The 10,253-nt window shown below is 36.5% G+C and overlaps 1 long non-coding RNA gene across 1 annotated transcript; it reads right to left on the bottom strand.

The window, feature by feature from the left end:
- Positions 1-577: 577 nt before the first annotated feature.
- Positions 578-9,535, bottom strand: LOC144377205 (uncharacterized). The gene is made up of 4 exons (XR_013437939.1): positions 9,356-9,535; positions 6,750-6,888; positions 2,593-2,650; positions 578-920 (listed from the first exon to the last, which is right to left on the bottom strand). It is a non-coding gene; the product is annotated as an uncharacterized LOC144377205 (long non-coding RNA).
- Between the last annotated feature and the right edge of the window lie 718 nt (positions 9,536-10,253).

Raw genomic sequence — 10,253 nt, forward strand, 5'->3', positions numbered from 1 at the left:
GGTGATCAACTCAGAAAAGCAGTGTTGGTTTCCACGGGGTTAGGCTGTCAACCAAACAGCTCTGATTCCCATTTACTTTGTGAAATCACAGGAAAATCCAAGAAAGCAACTCTCCTGAAACTGTGCAAATAGCACCTGGCTCAGCTAGCACCAAGGAATGTGGTTCTGCCGTGAGTGTTCAGGGGTTGCTTTTGTGCTTTGTTTAATCTTAAAGGCCTTTTTCTTTCTCTTTCCTTTCCTTGGCATTTTTGATCAGGCTTGCTTACGAATCCTGGAAAACTCCCATTTTGAGAACAGAATCTATAAGAATGGAAATTGGTTTCTAAGCAGCCCCTGAATGCCGGCCCTGTAATAAATGTCACTGGTTTTGCGGTTCTCTCCTGATGGACTGCTGGTGCCTTAGTTCTGACAGCTAATGAGCTCCACTAATCAAACCTAGGAGCCAATGCTCTGTCCTGCCCTCCCTCCTACCTGCGAAGGTGAGGAGTTCTAGCCCTCGCCCTGGCAGACTGACAGTGCTGAATGGGAGCAGAATAAAAAGGAAACGTGAAAGGTTAATTAAGGTAGTACCCAAAAGTTGTTTTTAAATCAATTTAATTAACTTGTGATCCCTTAAAATTAGAATATGTTACAACTGGAATGGAGGCGAATTTCATTCTACTCTTTTTAACCTCATCTGAGAAAACCCAAACTGAGCATAGGTAAAAACATGGCAGGGGAAAGATATTAATTACCACCTGGATTTTGCACATCTATCTTTACTCCCTATGTATCTCGGAATGGATGGTTTCCATTCTCCAAGGGAGAATTCATAACATTAACATCTGGTGCTGTTGTCAATCACCCACGTTTCTGGTGGCACATTCCTTTGCCAAATGGATCTGCTGTTCACTCCTCATCATGATGAAAGATGAGTAATACTGTAAAGAAAGACATTAGTACTATGGTTAAGAGAGTGGGTCAGACTGCAAGAGTCCAAAACCAGCATCTATAACTTCCCAGCACCTTGACCTTAAACGAATTGCTGAATCTCTCCCTATCTCTTTTTGCCCTTCCAGTAAATAATATTAACAAGAGCCTATACTACATAGGATTGTGAGAAGAATTAAAAGACATGACACATGTGAATTATTGGGCAGAGGACATAGAACACAGTAAGTTCTCAAAAATGCTAATTATTTGAAAGTTCTTTAAATTTTTATTTTTTAACATGCAATTCATCATGCATGAAAATGGAGCTTCACTGATGGAATTAAAGATTTCCCTTAAATCACCTGATTTCCCTTAAATAATCTCTGTGCTACAAGTATATTCTTTCTGGGGAGAAAATAGTTTTCAAGATTTTCTTAAAAGAGTTCTGGGTCTAAACTTGGTGGAGAAGAACTTTCATGAGGCATCAGTTTTACAGATCTCATCTAACCAGTTTAAGCATCAGGGCCAATACAAGGAAGCCACAGTTGGACTTCAACTGATTGTTGTGCACTGACTAAATGCTCCTGCCTGCCATTCTGCTCATCTCTTTTGGGTATTCTTCCCTTTTAAGCATTCCTGTAAGCCCTGTCCAATACAAATGAGAAGAACTGCATCTGAAATGCTCTGAAAATCCCCATCCTTAGGCTCCAGAGTGTTAAGGAAGGCTTCCCAAACAGAGAGGTACTTAGGCCAGGAAAGGAAGGAAGCCCTGAGTTTGGAAAAAAAAAAAAAAAAAAAAGCAGGTCAGAGTAGGAAATCACTAATATTTTTGCTAGTAGAGAATACAATTTTAAGTTAAAATACTTGTCCATTATAAAAATTAATTATGTATTACTAGAGTATATTAGAAATATATAGGTAGGATACTGAATAAAATATGATCTTATAGATATTCTTGCTTAGTATATGGCTATGGTAGGTATTTAAGCTTTTTGTTTTTATTTTTGTTCTTTGGTACTGGGGATTGAACTCTTGGGTGCTTTACCACTGAGCTACAACATCTTCAGCCCTTTCTTTATTTTTATTTTTTGAGACAGGTCTTGCTTAGTTGCTTAGACTGGCCTCAAACTTGAGATCCTCCTGCCTCAGTCACCTGAGGAACTAGAGGTGTGCATTACCATACTGAGCATATTTAAGTTTTTTTAATTGAATTAATAGTTGTACACACAGATACACACATATATATGTTAAACAACAAAATAGCTGTAATTCAGATAGAATAATATTAGAAAAGTTGAATATGTAGGGCCAAGCAGGGCCAAGGTTTTAGAAGCAGAAGCAGAAGAATTTGGGAATTCCTGGAAGGAGAACTCTCTCCCCAAATCATAGGAAAGAGCACACATGGCAGATTCTAGGGGTAGAAGGTATCATCTTCCCAAACTGCACCCATAGAAGTCCTGGGGAAGTGTCAGTGCTGGGAGGAAAGTAGTTAGTCTGTGTTCTTCAGCAATATCCCCTCACACATGATGTTTACAAATACGACCTATATATATATATATCTCCAGCTTTTCAATTATTCAACAAAAGTCATGGAGGCCCTACTGTTGGTCAACACTTTCTCTAGTTGCTAAAGGATAGGCAAGGTGCAGAAGGTACAAGCCTAGCCCTTGAGGTACTCACCAGCTTCTGGAAACAGAGACTGCTGATGCCAAGACCTGCTGCTTTGATTGTTTCACTTCTGCAAAAAAATCAAGTTCTTTTTTTGGGGTGACATTTTGCACATGCCTTGACCTCAGCCTCAGGTGTTTTCCCTCCCATAATCCACAAGTCTAGGTCCATTTCATGCTTGTTTTCAGCAAACACTTCATCTCCTTAAGGAAACTCTTCTATACTTTTAAGAAAAAAGTGGCGGGCAGTCTGGGGCTGTAGCTTAGTGGTAGAGTGCTTGCCTAGCCACATGTGGGGAACTAGGTTCGATCCTCAGCACCACATAAAAATAAAAATAAATAAGTAAATAAAATTAAGGTATTGTGTCCACACACACAAAATGAAGAAGTCCTTTATTCATATCCTAGTCACCTTGTTGGTTCCCTTCATACAACTTACCCCAAATGGTAATTATTTGGCTTGCTGTACTCTTTTGTATTTTGCTATCCCCTTTCGAAGGTATAGACTATTGATGTTAAGAAAAATTGTATTCACTGGTCCTGGTACGACACTTAGAACAAGGAGGGATCTCTATAAAGGTTTGTGAAATGAATGAGCAGAATGAGTGAAGGACAACCCAAGGTATTTTTCAAAATTTCTTATGGAATAAGAATAGAGGAAGGGGCTGGGGATGTGGCTCAAGCGGTAGAGCGCTCGCCTGGCATGCGTGCGGCCCGGGTTCAATCCCCAGCACCATATACCAACAAAAGATGTTGTGTCCGCCGAGAACTAAAAAATAAAAAATATTAAAAATTCTCTCTCTCTCTCTCTCTCTCTCTCTCTCTCTCTCACTCTCTCTTAAAAAAAAAAATTAAAAAAAAAAAAAAAAGAATAGAGGAAGGGCCTACCAATTAGGAAAAGCCAAGGACAAGATGGATTCTCAGCCAAGTTCTACCAGGTCTTCAAAGAAGAATTAACACCAATACTCCTCAAATTCTTCCATGAAACAGAAAAGTAGAGAACCCTTTCAAACTACTTCTATGAAGCTAGTATCACCCCGATGCCAAAACCTGACAAAGACACACCAAGAAAAGAAAACTTCAAACCAGCCAAGTGCAGCGGTCCTTGCCTATAGTCCCAGTAGCTTGGGAGGCTGAGGCAGGAGGATCTTGAGTTCAAAGCCAGTTTTACCAATTTAGCAAGGTCCTAAGCAACTCTGTCTTAAATAAAGACTCTTATTTAGAGACTCTGTCTCTAAATAAAATACAAAAAAGGGCTAGTGATGTGGTTCAGTGGTTGAGTGCCCCTGAGTTCATTCCTCAGTATCAAAAAAAAAACAAAGAATACTTCAGACCAATATCTCTCATTAACATAGGTGTGAAAATTCTCAATAAAATTCTGGCAAATCACATACAAAAACGTATTTAACAGATAGTACACCATGATCAAGTGGAGTTAATCTCAAGGATACAAGGTTGGTTCAACATACAGAAACCAATAAATGTAATTCATCACATCAATAGACTTAAAGATAAGAATCACACGATTATCTCAATAAATGCATTTAACAAAATGTATCACTCCTTCATGTTCAAAACACTAGAAATTCTAAGGATAGTAGAAAACACCTCAACATTGTAAAAGATATCTATGGTAAACCCAAGGTCAACATCATTCTAAATAGAGAAAAATCTAAAGCATTTCCCTCTAAAACCCAGAACAAAACAGGGTTGCTCTCTTTCACCTTTCCTATTCAACATTGTCCTTTAAACTCTAGCCAGAGAATTAGATGAAAGAAATTAAAGGAATACAAATAGGAAAAGAAGAACTCAAACTGTCACTATTTGTTGACAACATAATTCTATATTTATAAGAGCAAAAAAGCCAGAAAACTTCTAGAGCTCATAAATGAATTCAGCAATGTAGCAGGATATAAAATTAACACCTATAAATCAATTGCACTCCTATACATCAGTGATGAATCTACTTAAAGAGAAATTAAGAAAACTAATACATTCACAGTAGTCTCAAAAAAAATAAAATATTTGGGACTCAATCTAACAAAAGGGATGAAAGATCTTTACAATTAAAACTATAGAACACTAAAGAAAGACCTTAGAAGATAGAAATATCTCCCATATTGTTGGATAGGCAGAATTAACATTGTTAAAATGGCCATACTACCAAAAGTGCTATACAAATTCAATGAAATACCCATCAAAAGTCCAATGACATTACTCATAGAAATAGAAAAAGCAATCATGAAATTCATTTCAAAAAGTAAGAGTCCCATAATAGCCAAAGCAGTCCTTAGCAAGAAAAGTGCAGCGGGAGGCATCACTTATATACAGAGCTATAGTAACAAAAACAGGATGGTACTGGCACCAAAACATACATGTAAACCAATCTTACAGAATAGAAGACACAGAAACAAACCCACATAAATACAGTTGTCTTATACTAGACAAGGTGCAAAAACATACATTGGAGGAAAGATAGCCTCTTCAACAAATAGTGCTGGGAAAACTGGTAATCCATATGTAGCAAAATGATACTAAACCCCATCTCTAGACTTGGACAAAACTCAACTCTAAATGGATCAAGGACTTAGGCATTAGACCAGAGACCTTGCACCTAATAGAAAAAAAAGTAGGCCCAAATCTACATCATGTCAGCTTAGGAACTGACTTCTTTAACAATATTCCTACTGTGCAAAACATAAAATCAAGAATCAACAAATGAGATGAAATGAAACTAAAAACTTTCTCACAGCAAAGAGAACAATCAAGAATGTGAGGACAGAGCCTACAGAATGGGAGAAAATCTTTGCCACCTGTACCTCAAGTAGAGCATTAATCTCCGGGATGTATAAAGAACTTAAAAAACTTAACACCAAAAGAAAAAATTAATAAATGGGCTAAGAAACTGAGCAGGCACTTCACAATAGAAGAAATACAATCAGTCAACAAGTGTATGAAAAATGTTCAATATCTCTAACAGTTATAGAAATACAAATTAAAACTCACTGATATTTCATCTCACTCCAGTCAGAATGGTAATTATCAAGAATACAAGTAACAATAAATGTTAGTGAGGATATGAGAAAAAGGTACACTCATACATTGTAGTCAGGACCACAAATTGGTGCAACCACTATGGAAAGCAGTATGGAGATCCCTTAGAAAACATGGAATAGAACTACCATTTGTCCCAGTCATCATACTCTTTGGTTTATACCCAAAGGACTTAAAATCAGCATACCACAGTGATACAGCCACATCAATGTTGATAGCAGTTCAATTCCAAATAATGAAGCATGGAACTAACCTAGGTGTCCTTCAACAGACAATGGATAAAGAAAATGTTGTATATACACACAACAGAATCTATTCAGCCATAAAGAGAAATGAAATTAGGGTATTTTCTGATGAATTGATGGAACTAGAGATTCTCACACTAAGTGAAATAAGACAATCCCCAAATACCAAAGGCTGAATGTTCTCTTTGATAAGAGGATGTTAACTCACAAGGAGGGGGGACAGTGAAGGGAAGAAATAAGGTACTTTGTATTAGACAAAAGAAGATAAAGGGAAGGGAGGGGGAATGGGAATAGGAAAGATGGTAGAATCAATCAGACTTTACTTTCCTATGGCCATACATGATTACATGACTAATGTAATTCTACATCATGTACAACCAGAAGAATGGGAGGCTATACTCCATATGTATATAATAGGTCAAAATACATTCTACTGTCATGTATCACTAAGAAGAAGAAAGGAAGGAAATAACCGTAGTAGAAATGCTTTTTAGGGAAAATTCTATGTGTGCACACAGAAGTTTAGGTTAGGATGAATAAGATGCAGGACTTAGGTTAATGTAAACACTAAGATTCAATTTATTTAATCAGATGTCAAGTATTATTTGAGCTAACTTCATATAAAACCACAAATTACAACTAGAGACAACATTGATAACCCAATATTACCTTGTTCATTCAAAATAGCAAAAGAAAATATCAAAAACATGAAAATAAAAACCTTGGTATTTTCCCACTATACACACATCCTCAGTAGTAGAGATTCCTCTGTTTCCAATTCAGGAAATGGATTACAGAAACACAATTTTTCAAAGTTACATTCAATGCCTTCTCTCAACACCCAGATGGCAACAGGCTGAAGATGGCTTACCTGGGTAGGTATCTGCCAGCCTTAATCAGAAGGTTTGGGTTGACTTTCTGTAGTTTCCCTAAGTGAAGGCATAGGTGGACCAGATGTTGAAGATGAAGCATCCTAACAAGGGCAGGACTGAGGCAACTTGAATGATGTTCTTTTTTTTTAAGAGAGAGAGAGAGAGAGAATTTTTTTTTAATATTTATTTTTTAGTTTTTCGGCAGACACAACATCTTTGTTTGTATGTGGTGCTGAGGATCAAACCGAGGCCGCACGCATGCCAGGCGAGCGCGCTACTGCGCTACTGAGCCACATCCCCAGCCCAATGTCAGTTGTTCTTGAAGAAAGATATAAATCCAAGTAGGATAACAGCAAAAATGGTCTTCTCCAAAGTAACACATGCAGATATTTGTGGGATTTTTGTTTTAATTGTGGCTTCAAAGACCCCTACATATGAACTGGTTCAGCTTATTATGTAAATGAGGCAGAGAAAAAGCTGACAATTTTTCTGATTCTGCACCATTTCACTATGTATCCCTACAGGCAGAGAACTGGTTTCACTAATAAAAACAACATCATAAGAAAAAGCCTACTCATTTCATACCTATCATCCTTATAAATAGGGAAGACAACTGTCCTTCATTTCCTGCTTCTGAGAATGGACAGATGGGGGTTTGAATTAAAGCTTCCTTGGGAATATCAGTTCTGAATACTGTTGTCCTAAATATGTTGGCAATGGCCACAAGAATCTGTAAAAAGTTTATTCCAGAAATCCTGTTCCAGAAATTCTTCCTAAGGAAATAATCGGACCATGTGTGTTAGCAAGGATAATACTTTATTGCCAAGTATAAGAGTTAAAACTTGGAAACAAAGCTATTGTCATTTAAATATAGAAATGGATACAGAAAATATGATATTAATATGAAAGAATACTTTTCAACTCTTAAAAGTTATGGGGTTGGGGATGCAGCAAAGTGGTAGAGTACTTGACCAGCTTGGGCAAGACCCTGGATTTGGTCCCCATTATAGTAATAGATTCAGTATTTTTTGTGGTATTTTATTCCATGCACAAAAAGTCATCAAAACTAGAAAGTCACATTTTGTAATGATATGGACTAGATGTAATTTATTTATCACTAAATCCCTAATATTTACACAAATGCCTAAAATTTAAGTATGTCCTCCCTCTCTCCCTTCTCTATTTCCATAATAATTATAAAATAATGAAATAAGCCAATGATTACATAATTATTATATGTGTACTAATTGAAATAGAAAGAAAGAAATAAACCTGGAAGAATCCCTAACAAAGTATTAACAACAGAAATAGGAGAATTCTCAAGTGATTTTATATTTTTCTTCTATATATTTCTGCATTTTTTTAGATTTTCAATACAATAAAAAAAGTTTTAAAATATTTAAAAGTTATTATCAACCCTTATTGATAAACAATTAAAAATTATCAACTATTCCTTTTTGGAGTTTAGGCAATTGTTGCTCTCCTGAATTTTGTTGATAGGAGGTTATTTTGGAAAGTGAGAAATTTCAAGGTGGTTCTCGCTCTTTGCAGTGAATGGAACAGGAGCTAAAAGTGCCTCAGCCTCATCTAAGGCAGTCCCAGATGAGGCCCATGTTGATGGGGGCCATCAAAAGGGTCTATGCAGTGGTGGGATATCTCAGATCAGTGGAAAAAATCTTCACTTTGTGGAAAAATAAAAGCCAGGGTGGTCTTTTCTAAAATAAATAATCCACCAACTTCCTATTGCCTCCTTCCTTATCTTTGTGTTTAAATCAAACCTTAAAACAAAATAAAACTCTAAAATCCACTCCTTTAGTTCATGGATAGGTTAGTCAACCTCATTTCAGCATTCCACAATGTACACATGTATGGACACATCACATTGCATGCCACAAATATATACAATCATTATTTGTCAACTAAAAAAAAAATTAAAAAACAAATAACTAAAATCATTAAGACTATTTTTGTTATTAATACATTATATTTTAAACAAAATATTGATTTGCATTTAGGCACAATCTGTCTGATATCAGCTCCACCTCATCTACATTAGCAATGATTACTAATGTTTACTTGCCTCTTTTCTTCAAGAGAGGCAAGTTTTGTTTTATTTCATTTTGCTTTTCTTAATCTCCATGATAATCGCCATGATAAGAGAGCATTAAAGCAGTAGCTGAATTCTTCTCAGTCACAGTGCTTTATCAAACACCCACTGTGCACAGCAAATTGGATGTACTATGACACTGTCTTGATTTGTGTTTTTCATAGAAACTGTCTACTCAAATGCACCATTGATTGAAATTCTACAGTCACAGCATGGCAACGTGGAAAAGAATAGACTAGAAAGAAAATAAATAAATAAATAAAGTCCTATCTGCTGAAAAAAAAAATGGCGGTTATCAGCTGAGAGAATTTCTAAATCCGTAGCCGAACAAGGCTAGGAGGGAAATTGAAACTGGCTGTATAGCTGAAAAGAGGAAACTTAACTAAGAAAAGAAGAATAGGAGATATAACACGGGGAGGGTGTATTGGTTGGTGGGGGAGGGATTGAGAGATACTGAAGACCCTGGAAATGCTAAATAGGTGGAGTTTATGCACTTACTCAAGGCCTCTAAGAAGCTCTTAGGAAAACCAGACAGCATGTCTTGCAAGGGATTGAAGAAGCTCCATCTCTTCTCAAAGGCATATTACAATTTGGTTTTAAAACATTTTTTTTAACTACTTTTGGACTTGAGCACACTGCTCCTAAAATAAACCTTGTCCATCCCACCATGAGTACAGAAATGCCTGACCCACTTATTGCCTGTCTGGGGCTTTCTTGTTTATAAATAACCCTACACAAATCCTGACTCCTCTGAGAACACCTTTTGAGAGCCTCTGTGCTCTAAGGGTTTTTTCCTATCATTTATTAACTATACTTTCCACTTGAAAAACCATCTTTACTCAGCTGCTTATTAGTTGTTCTTTTGCTGTTGTTTGTTCAAATAGATCTTTGTGGACTGGGTTGTAACTCAATAGTAAAATGATTCCCTAGTATATTCAAGGTCCTCGGTACCATGGCAGCACCACAAAACAAAAAGAAAAAGAAAACAGAAAAAAGAGTTTAACAAATATATATTTCTTCTCTACTGGGTTTGAATCATGCACGAACTATTATCATTACATATGTTTCACTGTATTCTGTTATTTGTCTGTTTATCTGTATCCCTGCTGTGCTTGATTTGTTAACAAGAGATGAGTAGGTCAGATTCATGGTTGTCATACTAGAATTTAGCAAAGGGTCTTGTCTGTTAGGCTACAGTACTTGGTCTTGTTGCATAAATAAATGTTTATCTGTGTGTGTTTTATGATTGGAATATCCATTTGTGGTTGTTTGTGGGATACATTGCATGTACATTCTTCTGGAGTTTGCATATGACTACACAAGGAACCCCTTCCCAATGCCCATGCAAAGAAGTTATAGCCTCTTTAGGATACTGAAATAATGTAGGGGAAAGGAA

The sequence above is a fragment of the Ictidomys tridecemlineatus genome, chromosome 1, assembly GCF_052094955.1.
Source record: "Ictidomys tridecemlineatus isolate mIctTri1 chromosome 1, mIctTri1.hap1, whole genome shotgun sequence".
Classification (NCBI taxonomy): domain Eukaryota; kingdom Metazoa; phylum Chordata; class Mammalia; order Rodentia; family Sciuridae; genus Ictidomys; species Ictidomys tridecemlineatus.